The sequence below is a fragment of the Fistularia commersonii genome, chromosome 24, assembly GCF_037954325.1.
Source record: "Fistularia commersonii isolate RoL2024-O1a breed Wild chromosome 24, RoL_Fcom_v1.0, whole genome shotgun sequence".
Taxonomy (NCBI): Eukaryota; Metazoa; Chordata; class Actinopteri; order Syngnathiformes; family Fistulariidae; genus Fistularia; species Fistularia commersonii.
In genome coordinates, this window is record NC_141307.1 from 7,577,139 (window position 1) to 7,594,763 (window position 17,625).

Genomic DNA, 17,625 nt, shown 5'->3' on the forward strand with positions numbered 1-17,625 from the left:
TTCTCTGCATCATGTCGACAAACTCTCTACCTTTTCCTGTCATAGTCCCAATATTCAAAGTCCCTACTCTCCCTACTCCCTACTCCCAGGCTCTTTCCTTTCCTCCTCTCTCTCTGCTTCTGAACACGCACTCCTCCTCTTCTTCTCGTTCTTGTTCTTCGACCCAATAAAGCCAATAAAGCCACAATAAAGCCATCTAGTCAAAACAATTTTGACTAGATGGCTTTATTGTTAAAACCTTCAGCAGTAGGTGAAGACATTGTGTAGAATCACATCATATTCAGCATATTTCAGCACCAGATACCAGCATTAAGAATACCATGGTTATTTACAATATGTGCCAAAAATCTTTAACTTGGAAGATAAAAACTTTTTGACCAAATGCCTTTATCTTTCATTGTTGAGTCTGGATTTGAGTGAATTTATTCATTTTGTAGATTCTATATTTTGTAGAATTCCTTAATATTCAGCATATTTCAGCACCAGACACAACCTTTTAAAAATTCCAAAGTTATTTACAACTTGTGCCATAAACATTCAACTTGGTGAGATAAACATTTTTGACCAAATGGCTTTATCTTTTAAACCTGCTGCTGGATTTCAATAAATGTGACGTATGTTGTGTAGAATCATGGCCTATTCAACATATTTTATCACCAGACACCAGTTTTAAGAATTCACTTGTTATTTATAACTTGTTCCAAAAAGCTTCAACATCATGACATGAAGAGTTTTGACCAGATAGGTTTATGGTTTAAACCTTTGGGTAGATTTAGGTAAAGATGACATACTTTGTGTAGAATCACATCATATTCAGCACTAGGCACCAGCATTAAGAATTTGAAAGTTATTTACAACCTGTGCCAAAAATCTAAAACTTGGAAGATAAACACTTTTTGACCAAATGGGTTTATCTTTTAAAGATGTGGCTCCATATCAGTAACTGTCGCAGATATTGTGTAGAATCATGTCCTTTTCAACATATTTTAGCACCAGACACCAGTTTTCAATAATTCTTTTCTTGTTTAAAACTTGTTCTAAAAAGGTTCAATTGGTAAGATAAACACTTGATGTCCAAATGGCTGGATTTCAGTAAATGTGACATATATTGTGTAGAATTACGCCCTATTCAGCATATTCCAAAAACAGACACCAGATTTAAAGAATTCCAAAGTAATTTACAACTTGTTCCAAAAAATTCAATTTGGTGTGAAACATTTTTGAATAAATAGCTTTGTCTTTCATTCTTTCGGCTGGGATTGAGTGAATTTATACATTGTTTCGATAGTGTATTATCACATCCTAATCGGGAAATTTCAGCACCAGACACCAGCTTTAAAGAATTCCAAAGTTTTTTAATACCTTTGCCAAAAACCTTAAACTTGGAAAAAGCTTCAACTGGTGAGATAAACACTTTATGTCCAAATGGGTGTGTTTTAAACCTGCAGCTGGATTTCAGTAAATGTAACATACTGTACATTGTGTAGTATCACTTCATATTTAACATATTGCAGCACCAAACACCAGTTTTTAACAATTCACTTCTTATTCAAAACTTTTTTCAAAAATCTTCAACTTGGTGAGGTAAGAACTTTTCAACCAAATGCATTTATCGTTTAAACATCTGGCTGGATGCTAGTGGATCAGACATTAATTGTTTAGAATCACATCCTATTCAGCATATTTCAAAAACAGACACCAGTTTTGAAGAATTACAAAGTTATTTACAACTTTTGCAAAAAAACCCTCAACTGGCTGAGATAAAATATTGACCAAACGGCTTCATATTTCTAACTGTCAGCTGCATTTAAGTAAAGATGATATATACTGTGCAGAATCACATCCTATTCAATAATTTTCAACAACAGGTGCCAGCTTTAAGGAATTCCAAAGTAATTTACAACTTGTTAAAACCTACTAAACCTGCAACATGATATTTATACATTTGACATATTTTGTGTAAGTTCAAATCCTATTTAACATATTTCAACAACAGAAACCAGCTTTAAAGAATTCCAAAGTAATTTACAACTTGTTCCAAAAACCTTCAGTTTGGGTGATAAACATTTTTGAATAAATGGCTTTATCTTTCATTCTTGCGGCTGGATTTGACAGAATTTATACATTGTTTAGATTCTGTATTGTTTATAATCACATCCTTATCGGGAAATTTGAGCTTCGGACACCAGCTCTTAAGAATTACAACTTGTGCCAAAACTGTCAACTTGGTGAGATAAAGATATTATATCCAAATTGCAACTATGAGAGCGCAAAGACCAGACATCCCCCTCCCTTTTTTTTTTTGATATTAATGTATTTTATTTCCTGAGTTAGCAACTTGCTCCTTTCCTCACATTTACTGTTCGTAAGTATGTAGTACCACATTCCACCACAGGATGGCGTGAAACCAACTGTGACTAGTTTGCCGAGACGCGGTCACAGCATTAGTTCAGTGCTGTGTTGGACGCCAGTAATGTGGCTAATGTCTGTGTTACAGCCGACAACAAAACCCGCAAAACCTACACACTGAATCATCATCATTCACGTGTGCAACACAACCACTACAAAAGCTGATGCAGAAGCTGTAGTTAAACCTATCTGTAAATACATTCTGTCAACCCATGGCATACCCCAGAGAATAAATGAAGTTGCACACAATGGGTCAAGTTATGGTCAAGTTATTAATTGTCTTTAATATGAAACCAGATTAATCTTATTCTTAATGATCTGTATTTATGAGTGCAAACAAATTTCGTGTCATCACACTTTTTTTCTCTCTCTCTCACTGCACTCCTGCAGTCTACTTGCTGCTGCTGGCTCCTGAAACTTGGCATCTTTTTGCCTTCACAAGTGCATTGATATTGGGTGTGAAATCCTGAGTAGCAGCACATTTAACAATGTCATTCAAGTGTTTATTTGTTAATCTTGAGCGCTGCTTTGTTTTATTATTGTTCATTACAGAGAACACCTGTTCACAAAGATAAGTAGTCCCAAACATGGATAGAACCTTTGCAGCCATGGCTGTTAATTTGGGGTGACCTGGCACGAGATATTGATAAAACATACCCAATCCCACGGACCCAAATTTATCCTTCATAGCGGAATCGCATTGCAAGTCAATAAGCTCGAGCTGAATGTCAGCTGGCATATCAGACGGCTTCACTGTAAATGGCGAGCGAAAAAAGCCAAATTTGTTCTCAAGTTCATTGAATACCAGAAACCTCTGCTCAAACTCTTGCAGCAAATCTGTTATGTTGTCTTTATATTTATCCAAATCATTATCGGGACGGTCCGGTGCCTTCGGACGCACAGCTGTGAGACAAGAGAAATGCGCGGTGTCACCGTTGGATAGCTGCGACTCCCACAGTGACAGTTTCATCTTGAACGCAGTTATGCTGTCGTAATATTGAGTGACAACTCTGTTACGGCCCTGCAATGTAGTGTTAAGTATATTCAAGTGTTGTGTAATATCAACCATAAACCCGAGATCCTGCACCCATTCCTTGCATTCAAGTTCCTTTACTGGGCGTCCCTTCTTCTCCATGAACTGTCCAATTTCCCCTCGTCGCTCAAAGAAGCGCTTGAGTACTGCACCTCTGCTTAACCACCGCACGTCAGTGTGGTATGGAAGGACGGCATGAATGTCATTGTCACTGAGAAATGTGTCAAACTGACGGTGATTTAGCCCGCGTGCTCTGATGAAATTGACAGTTTTCACAACCACACTCATAACATGGTCCATTTGCAGTGTTTTGTAACATAACACCTCCTGGTGCAAAATACAGTGAAATGTCCAAAACTCTTGTCCTCCATTTGCAGTCTGTACTTTGTCACGGAATTTTGTGGCAACGCCTGCCTTTCTTCCGACCATTGATGGCCCACCGTCAGTAGCCAGGCTCACGGCACGGGACCAGTCCGCTCCCACCTTGTCCAGCGCCCCAACGAGAGCACTGAAAATGTCATCTGCTGTTGTGGTGTCATTCATGGGCACCAATTCAAGCAGCTCCTCGGTGATGGTCAAAGTTTCATCAACACCTCTAATGAATATGGCCAGTTGAGCAATATCTGTGACATCGCTGCTCTCATCTATTGCAATTGAAAATGCGATAGATGACTTGATTTTCTCTTTAAGTTGGCTGCTCAAGTCACTTGAGAGTTCTGTCACACGATCTGCGACAGTGTTCCTCGTTAGACTAATATCGGCAAAGGCAGGTCGCTTTTCAGGGCACACGACTTCTGCAGCCTTCAGCATGCATGTTTTTACAAACTCCCCATCAGAAAATGGCTTGGATGCCTGCACCAGCTCGTTGGCAATGATGTAGCAAACTTTTACAGCAGCATCAGCAATATCGCGGCTGCGCGTAAAAGCAGACTGCTGTTTCTTCAGACCAGTGACCAATTTGTTTATCTGGTCTTTCCTTATTTGTTCTTTCAAGTGGTCATACTTGTCTTTATGATGAGTCTCATAGTGGCGCCGAATATGAAACTCTTTGAACAACTTGCTGATTACATACCAAGCACACTGGTTTTGCATTTACTTCTGTGAATAAATACTTCTCAGTCCATTTTTCCTGGAAAACTCTGCACTTTGTGTCCACTTTTCTTATTTTTGACAGTGCCATTTTGGGAAGGGTGTGTTGACCGATAACTTGTTTAGTAGTGGTGAATGGTGAAGCAAGATTGCTGGTTTATTTTTAATTGGACACATCACGTTGCGAATGTTTATGTCCTGTGACTAACTCGTGTCAGTGCCGCATGCTGGACGTGAGCGCTTTTACACATTTACTGCCTTCTAGTGGCCGGAGGGAGCATTTGGTTTGTATTTATTTAAAAAAAAAAATCACAACTTTTGATAGAAATGAGCTAGAGACTCGCTTCTTTTTTTGACATACTCAGAAATTTATGCCGGGCCGGATTAAATCATCCAACGGGCCGGGTCCGGCCCGCGGGCCGTATGTTTGACATGCCTGAGCTAGAGGGTAAAGAGGACAGTGACACTTTAATGCCATTTTCACAGTTTGACCCTCTTGGATGGATTGTGAACGGAACTTGGTAGCGAATAATTTTAAAATGTCTAACACCTGTAATTGTGATTCTTATTCTGTTTTGTTTGTTTACTTAGTGCGTTATTCCATGTTTGAGATGCATGATTGCTAAAATGGCTTCCGCAGCCTTGGTTCAGATGGCGATAATGTCAGGATCTCCTCTCGGCTGCCGAGAGGAGACACGGCTGGGTCCCAATTGAGAATCAGCGCCAGCTTCCACAGCGGCCAGCTTCCGCTAATCAACATCTCCATAAAGAGCAGCGGCACGCTCTGCCTGGGGCCAGAGAATTGTGAGACTCTGCCTGTGACCCTGCCTGTGACCCTTCATCTAACCCTTCACCGAACCCTGTTGCTTGGCTCCCCCCCCCCCCCCGCATCTTGCCATTGAAATAAAGAGATCTGATCCGATTCCAGATAATAGCAGTGCAGACCAAACCAAGGACTTACTATAATGGACAAATATATGAGCGACTGCCTATGAGTGATTCAGAAAAAGAAAGTTATAATGATTCGATTGTGGAGGACGACGATGATGTTGGATTAAGTGTTATCTTTAAACTGTGTACCAACATGGCGTGATGATGCAGAAGTGTCTAACATTGTTTGTAATCCCATAAACAGGAGGGAAATATTAGTTTTCTCTATATTTATAACTATGTTATTTCGATTGCTCACATGACCTATGTCCTTAAAATGACCTTTGTCCTTAAACAGGAATTGTGTCTTCCACGACCTTAGATTCCAATGGTCATAAACATAATTAGATAAGAATTTATCCCCCTTGAACGTAAATTCTAATGGACATAAACACTTCAGGACAGAAACCTCCCCTCCCCTGTATATCATCCTGGACAACATAAGTATATGCATGAACTATAGTATCCAATGAACGTTGTTATGTAAATAAACACATTCACACAATAAAAACCAAGCGAGGAGGAACGCGGTGGGATTCTCTGGATCTTGCCTCCAAAGAGGGCGCTAAGTCTCCCCCTCTGCAGAACTCAAAAGAATAGTCGCTTATTTCATTTGATAGCCTCAGTCCCTCTTTACAGGCTTCAGTTTAGACCAGCATGAATTAGAATTACGCTCCAACAAATTGTGTGGAATTGCGTCCTATTCAACATATTTTAGCAAAAGATGCAAGTTTTAAAGAATTCCCTTCTGATTTAACAGTTGTTCCAAACACTTCAACTTGGTGAGATAACCCTAGAACACTAACATTAAATTTAGTAACACAATCACTAACGTTGGGTATATTTTACCCAATACAATATCCTGGATAAAATACAGCTTTCATCAATTTTAAAGATGGGCTGATGGGAGGTGTGACACAATCATACAATTAATAACATCAGTGAGCAGCCTGAAGCCTCCCAAGGACCCTCAAAACTCGGGCAATGGCAACACAATGAAAATCATATGATGAAAATTGTGTGGGTGAAAATAACCCAACATTAGTGTTCTAGGGTAAACAATTTTGACCAAATGGCTTTATCTTTTAATCCTGTGGCTGTATTTCAGTAAATGTGACATATATTGTGTAGAATCACATCCTATTCAGCAAATTTCAGCACCAGACACCTCAACTTCGTGAGATAAACACTTCTTGACCTTCTTTATCTCTGAAACCTGCAGCTGCATTTCAGTAAATGTGACTTACTGTAATTGTGTAGAATCACATTCTATTCAACATATTTTACCACCAGACATCAGTTTTAAAGAATTCTCTTGTTATTTGAAATGTGTTCAAAAAGGTTAAACATGGTGCAATAAACAATTTTGACCAAATGGCTTTATCTTTTAAACCTGCGGCTGGATTTAAGTAAATGTAAGAATTAGCATTAGAATAGGAACAACTTTACTTATCCAGAAGGAATTTGTTGTGCCAGAGTTACAAGAAAAACATAACAATAATAAATAATAGTAGAAAATTGTATAAACAGTTATAGAAAAAAAGGGGAGAATAAGAAATACAAATAAACTATAAAGTATCTTAAGTAACAAGTGAAGACGATTAAGTGTCTTAAGGTCTTAAGTACCAAGTAAAAGATAAGGAGTGCACAAGAGTATGAAAGAATATTGTACATGAAGCTGTTATGAAATGAAATATTTCATAGTTAGGAATATATATACAGATAAATGATTACAATTTACAGTAAGTGGGTGAGAATTATTATTATTTTTTTTAGGTTTAAGATTTTGAGATTCCCTGCGGCTAATGAGAGATGAATTAGAAAGTCTGATAGCTTCAGGTAGGAAAGACCTCCTGTGGCGTTCAGTGGAGCTTCTCGGTGGTATCACTCTGCGGCTGATAGAGCTTTGACAGGACATCAGTGGCATGCAGGGGGTGATGAACATTGTCGATGATGCTGAGGAGCTACCTGCGGCTAGATTTCAGTAAATGTGACATTTTTTGTGTAGAATCGCATCCTATTGAACATATTTCAGTAACAGACACCAGCTTTAAAAAATTCCAAAGTAATTTTCAACTTTCAACCAAATGCCCTAATTTGGTGAGATGAACATTTTTTACCAAACAGCTTAACTTTTCAAACTTACAGCTGGATTTGAGTGAATTTAAATATTGCGTATATTTTTATTGCATAAAATCATATCTAATTAAGTATATTTCAATACCAGACACCAGCTTTAAAGAATTCCTTAGTTATTAACGTGTTCCAAAAAATTTCAATTTAGCGATATGAACATTTTTGACCATGTGGCTTTATCTTTCATTTTTGTGGCTGGATTTGACTGACTTATGCTTTTTGTAGATTCTACATTGTATAGAATCATATCCTAATCAGCATATTTCATTTCCAGACACCAGCTTTAAAGAATTACAAAATTATTTACAACTTGTGCCCAAAAACCTTCAACTTGGTGTGATAAAAACTATATTTCTCAATGGTTTATTGTTTTAATCTGCGGCTGAATTTCAGCACATGTGAAATATGTTGCGTAGAATCACCTCCTATTCAACAAACTTCGGCAACGGACCAAAGCTTTAAAGAATTACAAATTTATTTACCACTTGATCCAAAAACCTTCGAAATGGCAAGATAAACATTTTTGACCAATTGGAATTATCTTTTTGACCTGCAGCTAGATTTCAGTATAACAACATATTTAATGAAAAATCACATCCTAATCAGGATATTTCTTCTCCAGACACCAGCTTTAAAGAATTACAATGTTATTTAGAACTTGTGCCAAAAACCTTCAAATTGGTGGAATGAACAATTTAAACCAAAATGGCTTTATCTTTATCTTATCCAAAATCCTTCTACTTGGTGAGATAAACACTCGGTTTCCAATGGCTTTATTTTTAAACGTGCGGCTGGTTTTCAGTATATATGACATTTATTTTGTATAATCACATCCTATTCAGCATATTTGAGCAACAGACACCAGCTTTAAAGAATTCCAAGTAATTTTCAACTTGTTCCAAATGCCTTAAACTTGGTGAGATAAACATTTTTTACCAAACGACTTTACCTTTCAAACCTGCAGCTGGATCTGAGTGACTTTAAATATTGTGTAGATTTAAATTGCAGAGAATCATATCTAATCATATTTCAATACTGAACACCAACTTTAAAGAATTCCTTAGTTATTTACGACTTGTTCCAAAAAACTTTGATTTGGTGATATAAACACTTTTGACCAAATGGCTTTACCTTTCATTTTTGTGGCTGGCTTTGACTGAACTTATACATTTTGTAGATTCTACATTGTGTAGAATCACATCCTAATATGCATATTTCATCAACAGACACAAGCTTTACAAAGCCGTTTGGTAAAAAATGTTTATCTCACCAAGTTTAAGGCATATGGTGAAATAAACATTTTTCACCAAATGGCTCTATCTTTCATTCTTGCGGCTGGATTTGAGTGAATTTAAACATCGTAAAGATTCTGTGTTCAGTAAAATGACATCCCAATCAACATATTTCATCACCAGACACCAGCTTTACAGAATTCCAAAGTAATTTATAACTTGTGCCAAAAAACCTTCAATATAGTGAGATAAACACTTTATATCCCAATGGTTTATTGTTTAAGCCTGTGTCTGGATTTCAGCATATGTGACATATATTGTGTAGAATCACGTCCAATCCAACATATTTAGAACTCGACATCAGCTGTTAGGAATCCTCTTGAAATTTAAAAATTGTTCCAAAAAGCTTTAACTTGGTGAGATAAAAAAATTTCAAAAACGGACCTTATCTTTGAAACCTGCCGCTGGATTTCAGGAAATGTGCCATTCAAAGTGTAAATTCACCTCCTATTCAACAAATTTCAGCAACAGACACAAGCTTTAAAGAATTACAAAGTTATTTACAACTTTATCCAAAAACCTTCAAATTTGTAAGATAAACTTTTTTGGCCAAATGGAATTATCGTTTTTAACCTGCAGCTAGATTTCAGCATAATGACATATTTTTCGTGTAAAATCACATCCTAATCAGCATATATCTTCTCCAGACACCAGCTTTAAAGAATTACAAAGTTATTTGGAACTTTTGCCCAATATCCTTCATCATGGTGAGATAAACATTTTGTTTCCAAATGGCTTTATTTTTAAACGTGCGGCTGATTTTCAGTAATTATGACATTTATTTCAAAGAATCACCTGCTATTCAGCATATTTCAGCAACAGACACCAGCTTGAAGGAATTCCAATGTGATTTACAACTATTTCCAAAAAACTTCAACTTGGTGAGATAAAAAAAAAAAAAATTAACAAGGGGCTTTATCTTTGAAACCTGCTGCTGGATTTCAGTAAATGTGACCTATATAGTGTAAATTCACATCCTATTTAACAAATTTATAACAAAAGCTTTAAAGAATTACTAAGTTATTTATAACTTGTGCCAAAAAACCTACAAATTGGTAAGATAAACATTTTTGTCCAAATGGCATTATCTTTTTGACCTGTGGCTGGATTTTAGTAAAGGTGACATATATTGTGTAGAATCACATCCTAATCAGCATATTTCTTCTCAAGACACCAGCTTTAAAGAATTAAAAAGTTATTTACAACTTGTTCCAAATGACTTCAACGTTGTGAGTTAAACACTTTATATCCAAATGGCTTAATTTTTAAACTTGCGGCTGGATTACACTAAATGTGACATATATTCAGAGGAATTACATCATATTCAACATACACTCACCGGCCACTTTATTAGGTATACCTGTCCAACTGCTTGTTAACACTTAATTTCTAATCAGCCAATCACATGGCGGCAACTCAGTGCATTTAGGCATGTAGACATGGTCAAGACAATCTCCTGCAGTTCAAACCGAGCATCAGTATGGGGAAGAAAGATGATTTGAGTGACTTTGAACATGGCATGGTTGTTGGTGCCAGAAGGGCTGATCTGAGTATTTCAGAAACTGCTGATCTACTGGGATTTTCACGCACAAGTATCTCTAGGGTTTACAGAGAATGGTCCGAAAAAGAAAAAATATCCAGTGAGCGGCAGTACTGTGGGCGGAAATGCCTTGTTGATGCCAGAGGTCAGAGGAGAATGGCCCAGACTGGTTCGAGCTGATAGAAAGGCAACAGTGACTCAAATAACCACCCGTTACAACCAAGGTAGGCAGAAGAGCATCTCTGAACGCACAGTACGTCCAACTTTGAGGCAGATGGGCTCCAGCAGCAGAAGACCACGCCGGGTGCCACTCCTTTCAGGTAAGAACAGGAAACTGAGGCTACAATTTGCACAAGCTCATCGAAATTGGACAATAGAGGTTTGGAAAAACGTTGCCTGGTCTGATGAGTCTTGATTTCTGCTGCGACATTCGGATGGTCGGGTCAGAATTTGGCGTCAACAACATGAAAGCATGGATCCATCCTGCTTTGTAGGATGGCGGTGGTGGTGTAATGGTGTGGGGAATATTTTCTTGGCACTCTTTGGGCACCTTGGTACCAATTGAGCATTGTTGCAACGCCACACCCTACCTGAGTATTGTTGCTGACCATGTCCATCCCTTTATGACCACAATGTACCCAACTTCTGATGGCTACTTTCAGCATGTCTGGAATCATCTCAGACTGGTTTCTTGAACATGACAATGAGTTCATTGTACTCAAATGGCCTCCCCAGTCACCAGATCTTAATCCAATAGAGCATCTTTGGGATGTGGTGGAACGGGAGATTCGCATCATGGATGTGCAGCCGTCAAATCTGCGCCAACTGTGTGATGCCATTATGTCAATATGGACCAAACTCTCTGAGGAATGCTTCCAGCACCTTGTTGAATCTACGCCACAAAGAATTGAGGCAGTTCTGAAGGCAAAAGGGGGTCCAACCCGTCACTAGCATGGTGTACCTAATAAAGTGGCTGGTGAGTGTATATTGACTAGGACGTGATTCTACACAATTAAATTTCAAATTTACTGAAATCCAGCCGCAGGTTTAAAAGATAAAGCCATTTGTAAAAAAACTGTTTGTCTCAAGAGGTTTGAGGATTTTGGCAGAAGTTGTCCATAACTTTGGAATTCTTTAAAGCTGGTGCCTGGTATTAGATTGAGCTGAATAGGATGTGATTCTATACAATGTAGAATCTGCAAAATGCATAAGTTCAGTCAAATCAAGACGCAAGAATGAAGCATAATGGCATTTGGTCAAAAAATTTCATCTCACCAAGTTTAAACAAGTTTAAAAAAAAAAAGAGAATTCTTTAAAACTCTGTTGCTAAAACATGTTGGTTAGGACGTGAATCTACACCACATACATCACATTTACTGAAATCGAGCCGCAGGTTTAATCATAAAGCCAGTTGGACATAAAGTATGTATCTCACAAAGTTGAAGGTTTTTGGCACAAGTGAAAATAACTGGAATTCTTTAAAGTTGGTTTGTTAGGATCAAATGTGTTGAATAGGATGTGATTCTACACAATATAGAATCTAAACAATGTATAGATTCACTCAAATCCTGTCTCAAGAATGAAAGATAAAGCCATTTGGTCAAAAAAAAATTATCTCACAAAGTTGTAGATTTTTGGAACCAGTTTAAAAAAAAAAACGGGAAATCTTTAAAACTGGTTCCTGTTGCTGACATATGCGAGATTGGATGTGACAATATATGTCTAAGGCTAAAGCCTAAGGTAAAGAGAGAGCTATCAAAGGCCATACCAGGACTCGTATGCACGGCGGGACAGTTAATGACAAGAGAAAGAGAAAATTAAATAAAATACACATGGAAAAAGGAAGAGTACTACAGATGCAGTATTTGCGCCGAGAATGCTCATAAAGAAGTACAGAGAAGGCCCGTGGGAGCCCCATTGCCTTTTTGTACACCTTGAAAAGTCGTACGACAGGTTGCCAAGAGAGGAGCTCTGGTATCCTATGAGGAAGTCTGGAGCGGCAGAGAAGTGTGTTACACTGGTGCAGGACATGTATGCTAGCTGGGAGACAGTGGTGCTTGCGGTGTGCTGTAAGACGGTACCAGAGAAGTTCAAGGTGGAAGCGGGACTCCGTCGGGGATAGGCCCTGAGCCCCTTCTTGTTCGCAATGGTGACGGACGGGCGGGCTGACGGATGAGGGTAGACATGAATTTCCACGGACCGTGACCTTCGCAGATGCCGTTGTGATCTGTAGTGAGAGCAGAAAACAGGTGGAGGTCGAGATAAGATAAGATAAGATAAGATAAGAACAACTTTATTAATCCCGAAGGAAACTGTTGTGCCAGAGTTACAGAAAATATAACAGTAATAAATAATAAAAGACAGAATTAGAAATCAAAATAAACTATAAACTGTAAAGTGTTTCGGTGAAACTATAGAGAGGTGGGGGTATGCTCTGGAAAGGAGAGGAACGAAAGTTAGTCGCAGCAAGACAGCATACATGTGTGGGGATGAGAGGAACTCGGGTGGAACGGTGAGGCTACAGGGAGTGGAGATCAAGAAGCAGGAGCATTTCAGGGACTTGGACACTCTGGATTGTTTTTTAGCCCGATCGTAAATCCACGCTTTTGCGGTGCACCTGCCATGTGCAACGACAACTCCCTGGTTGGGTCACAGCCCGGCCAGGGAGGGTGGGCGCGCGCGACCATAAACAGTGAACCCGGTCTCCAGCGACACAGACTTGCTCTTTAACAGCACAACAGGGGAGAGCGCGGACGCAGTCCCCCACTACCAGAAATTATGCAGTCGAGATTCCCACATTTGGGGAATTCGCAGGGGTCAGCACAGCCGCAGTGCAATGGCTGAGCCTCGCCCTGGGTGAACCACCTTCTTGATCATGGTATCTCCCCTGCCAGGTAAGTATGAGTCGCACGCGTCCCGCGCACGGACCGCTTTCACACGCACGCCGTTCTCAGTCGGGGGGGAACCCACGCGGACTCTTCCGGGAGCTCACACACGATCCCTCTCGCGCACACACACACACGCACACACACACACACACTCCGTCAAAAAACCGTCAACTCTGAGTTCTGACGGGCCGGGACGCCGAAAACGACACGGACGCTTCAATTTTCACGAAGAAGTCAGAGGACAACCGGAACACGTTCCGTCCGTCCTCCTGATGCCGCGAGGGGTTTCTGCCGCTCTATGACTGGGAGAACTTCCCCCTGAGCCCAGTCTGACACAGTCTATCGGGGGCAATCCATCCGTTTCAAATGCGATCCATTTAGGCTCAGTTCTGGTCCATAGTGGGATTTTATCGGGCTGCACGGGGCGAATGGTAGGGACAGGGTTTCAGGCAGACACGCTCGTGTGTCGCTATCTACCGCTCCCTACCGGCAGAAACAACGGGGACAGTGTCGCTGGTCACGCAGAGCACAGACAAGATCTGGATCCCATGGGTTAGGGTTGGAGGCCACAGCAACCTCGACATCGGACACAAAAGCAGGGGGTGCACCGTTCCCAGAGATACTGCAATACCGGGTCGATGCGCGGAGTGGACGGAGCAAGCCCCTATTCCATCTCCCTGTTCCAAAAATCAATTTAATATTTGGTCCCTGGATTGGGGAGGTATCAGATATTAAACTGATAAGAACAGATACTACACTTGATCTTAGCCAAAAGGCCGAGAAGCGATAGCCCCGCGCCCTCGCTCGACGCCACCGCATTCCCCGCACCGTCAGCTTCACTCACGACTTCATACAAGAAACAACATGGCTAAAGCATCTTCCGCATTTGCCCGGTCACGTGGTGCACGCCCCCCCGACAGGACGCCGAAGCATCAAAGTAAACCCAGGACTTCAACAACCAGACTCTTGGAATCGTGTCCCCTTCAAATCCACCTGGAATGTGGCAAAAAGTCGCCCGTGAGGAGAAAAGACACAGGTGGAAAAGGGACGTTTGCACCGCTCACGATACACTGGGCTGCAAACGGGCGCCATCTTGTGAACCCGTCCGGTTACCGCATCGTTGCGACCAGCTCTCACAGAGACTCGTTGCTCATCGCCGGGAAACACAATTCAAAAAACGTCACGAACACAAGACAACAGTAAAATGGATTTAAATCCACATTTACATTTAATTACATTCATGTTTTCGTCACTACCAGCAGAACAATTTCTAAACACGACGGTAAATCATCTCGTCCCGTGGCGAACACCCACTGGACCCCGGCACCCCAAACAGCCTTCGACGGCCTTGAACGCTAACCCCGCCCCGCACCGGCTAATACCGGCTGTTACGACGACTGCTGGTCCGGACGGAGCCGATCGCGCTCGGTTAGACCACCGCTTTATCGTTGTCGTTTGAGTCGCCGACACTCAATTACCGACGCGCTCCGAGGCAAGATGGCGGAAGGCCGCTAGCTAGTCTGTTTGGCTAGCGGAGCGGCTTAGTTAGCCTTACCTCAGCTCACGAAATCTGTGACGTCGTCGAGATTTCTCGGCCGAAAGGCCCTAAATTACCGTCAAAAATCACCGGGAGTTGCTTCGTGGTTGTTATAAACACGGTCAATTCGGTTGTAGGTCGAGAAATCGTCACTATTCTCTGTAAAAGTGAACTTACGTCGCGGGGCTGGACAGCGCTCTTGACCGGGAACACATCGTGGAACCCCGGAGCCTTCAGGGACCGACATAAACGGCCATAAACTCTTCGGTTCAATTCTACTTCGAACTATTTAAATTAATTCTACTTCAAACTATATGAATTAATTCTAATTCCAACCATATGAATTAACTGTACTTTAAATTATGAATTAAGAAAAGAGATGTGGGACCTGTGGAATCCCCTCCGTGGACACTTTCATCCCGAGTCCCGCTTCTCTGTACTCTTATACTGGCATTCTGTGGCTTAACTGATGCCAGACCACCATCGATGACATGCAGAGGTTTTTAAATGCACTGAATGGAGAGAAGTTCTGACACACTGTTGATGAATCAGGTCCAAGTCCAGTCACCCAGCAGCCCAGGAGTCTCCTTCTGTGCGCCGGTCTGCTCCAAGACCTCCAACATCATCCCCGTCTGCAGGAAAACAAAGAACCACAGGACCCTGGGTACAGATCTCCCACCCTGGCTCTGTAGGAGTGACTGACGTCCTCTGAGCACCTTGTTGTTCTGTCTTACCTGAGATCCAACACAGACCCGCCCTGGACCCCCTGCTGTTCACCGAGAGTGAGCAGGACCAGAGGAGATGCCGTGATAATGAGCACTGTTGTGCAACTTGAAAGTCCTAGAAAGTGACATCTGGACCTCATGTGAATATAAACCACAGCGGGTAAAAACACAAACACATTTACACATTAACCTTTTTTTTTTAACTTTTAATTAGATACATACTGTTAACATTTGCAAATATGTCCTGGAAAAGCAGTACCTGTAACACGGCTGATGGAAAATGTTCATAATGAATAAAACAAGGAAAAGTTCATCCATTTTTTATCCCCACTTTGTCCCAATCCGAGTCATTTTTGGCTTTGCACATTTGACCCTCTGTTGCTATTCAACTATGAGAGACAGTGCTGGGGTTAAAGATCTTTAATAAATTAACTGGTAAATTCTTCAGTAAAATAAGTATTTGGTTACCAATAAACAAGATATCACAGAGCTCCCACAGACCTGTAACTTCTTTTTTAAGATGCCCCTCTGTTCTCCACACCTTACCTGTATTAATGGCACCTGTTTGAACTGGTTACCAGGATAGAAGACACCTGTCCACAACCTCAAACCGTCACACTCCAAACTCAATCAGGCCAAGACCAAAGAGCTGTCTAAGGACACCATAAACAAAAATGTAAACCGGCTCCAGGCTGGGAAGACTGAATCTGGACTAGGAAACCAGCTTGGTGTGAAGACATCAACTGTGAGAGCAATTATTAGAAAATGGAAGACATACAAGACCACTAATAATCTCCCTCCATCTTGGGCTCCACACAAGAGCTCAACCCGAGGGGTCAAAATGATGAGACGCCCACAGGGGGACCTAGAGAATGAGCTGCAGAGAGCTGGGACCAAAGTAATAAAGGCTACCATCAGTAACACACTACGCTGCCATTTACTCAAACCCTGAAGTGCCAGATGTGTCCCTCTACTGAGATAGCATGTGTCCCATCGCGTCATCAAAATTTACTGGAGGGCATTTGGATGATCCAAAAGAGAACTATGAATGTCCTGTATATAATATATTTGTATTTCTTATTCTCCCTCCTTCCGACTATTATTTATTATTGTTATGTTTTACTTGAAACTCTGGCACAACAATTTCCTTTGGGATAAATAAAGTTGTTCTTATTCTTATTCTTAAACAGGCCACATCTGGCCCATCAAAGATTGGTACAGAATTCATGCTTGATATGTATGATTGGATCAACGAATGTGGGAGCTCAAACTGGAGATGATCAATTTTTGGAGCTACTTCAGAACTCTTGAGAATTTATCCTGAACTGAATGACACGGAGTGGCTTTGTTATTTAACATTTACTGTGGACCTACTGACACACATGAATGAGCTGGACCTGAAGATCCAACCGAAAAAATGGTTTGTGAATGAAATGCAAGCAAACGTCAGAGCCTTCAAAACCAAGTTGGTTTTATTTTCAAAGCAAATATCAAAAGAGTCTGATATGTACTGTTCACAAATACATTTTTTGTTTTACATGTATCATATTGTCAAATTTTAAATGTCAATCCGGCCCCTGAGCCAAAAAGTTTGCCCGCCCCTGGAATACCTTATGAAGACTTTTCAGAAAACCTTTGACCTGTCATTGCCAGCAAAAGGTATATCAGAAAGTATTGCAATGAATGTTTGTTCCCGACCAACTACTTATTCTCCATCATTATGTCCAAATAAGTTTGTTAAAAATCAGACAATGTGATTTCTGTCTCTCATAGTTGAAGTATACCAATGATGAAAATGAAAGACCTCTATCATGTTTTTAAGTGGGAGAACTTGCACAATTGTTGGCTGACTAAATACTGTTTTGCCCCACTTTATCTGGATACTGGGCACTGACACCTATTCAAATCAACATTTTAAAATGAGCTGATTTAGACTGTAATGATCATTTTGAGCTTATTTTAACCAAATTGTCAAATATTCAAATACAACATTCAAGTTTTTAGTTTCACCTATGAGCAGGGTGATGGCAATCAGCACCAACAACA

The 17,625-nt window shown here is 40.5% G+C and overlaps 2 non-coding genes across 2 annotated transcripts; both read right to left on the bottom strand.

Moving 5' to 3' along the window:
* Positions 1-13,167: 13,167 nt before the first annotated feature.
* Positions 13,168-13,331, bottom strand: LOC147219882 (U1 spliceosomal RNA). The gene has a single exon (XR_015108114.1). It is a non-coding gene; the product is annotated as a U1 spliceosomal RNA (small nuclear RNA).
* Positions 13,332-13,914: 583 nt separating this feature from the next.
* On the bottom strand, positions 13,915-14,105 carry LOC147219883 (U2 spliceosomal RNA). The gene has a single exon (XR_015108158.1). It is a non-coding gene; the product is annotated as a U2 spliceosomal RNA (small nuclear RNA).
* Positions 14,106-17,625: the final 3,520 nt, after the last annotated feature.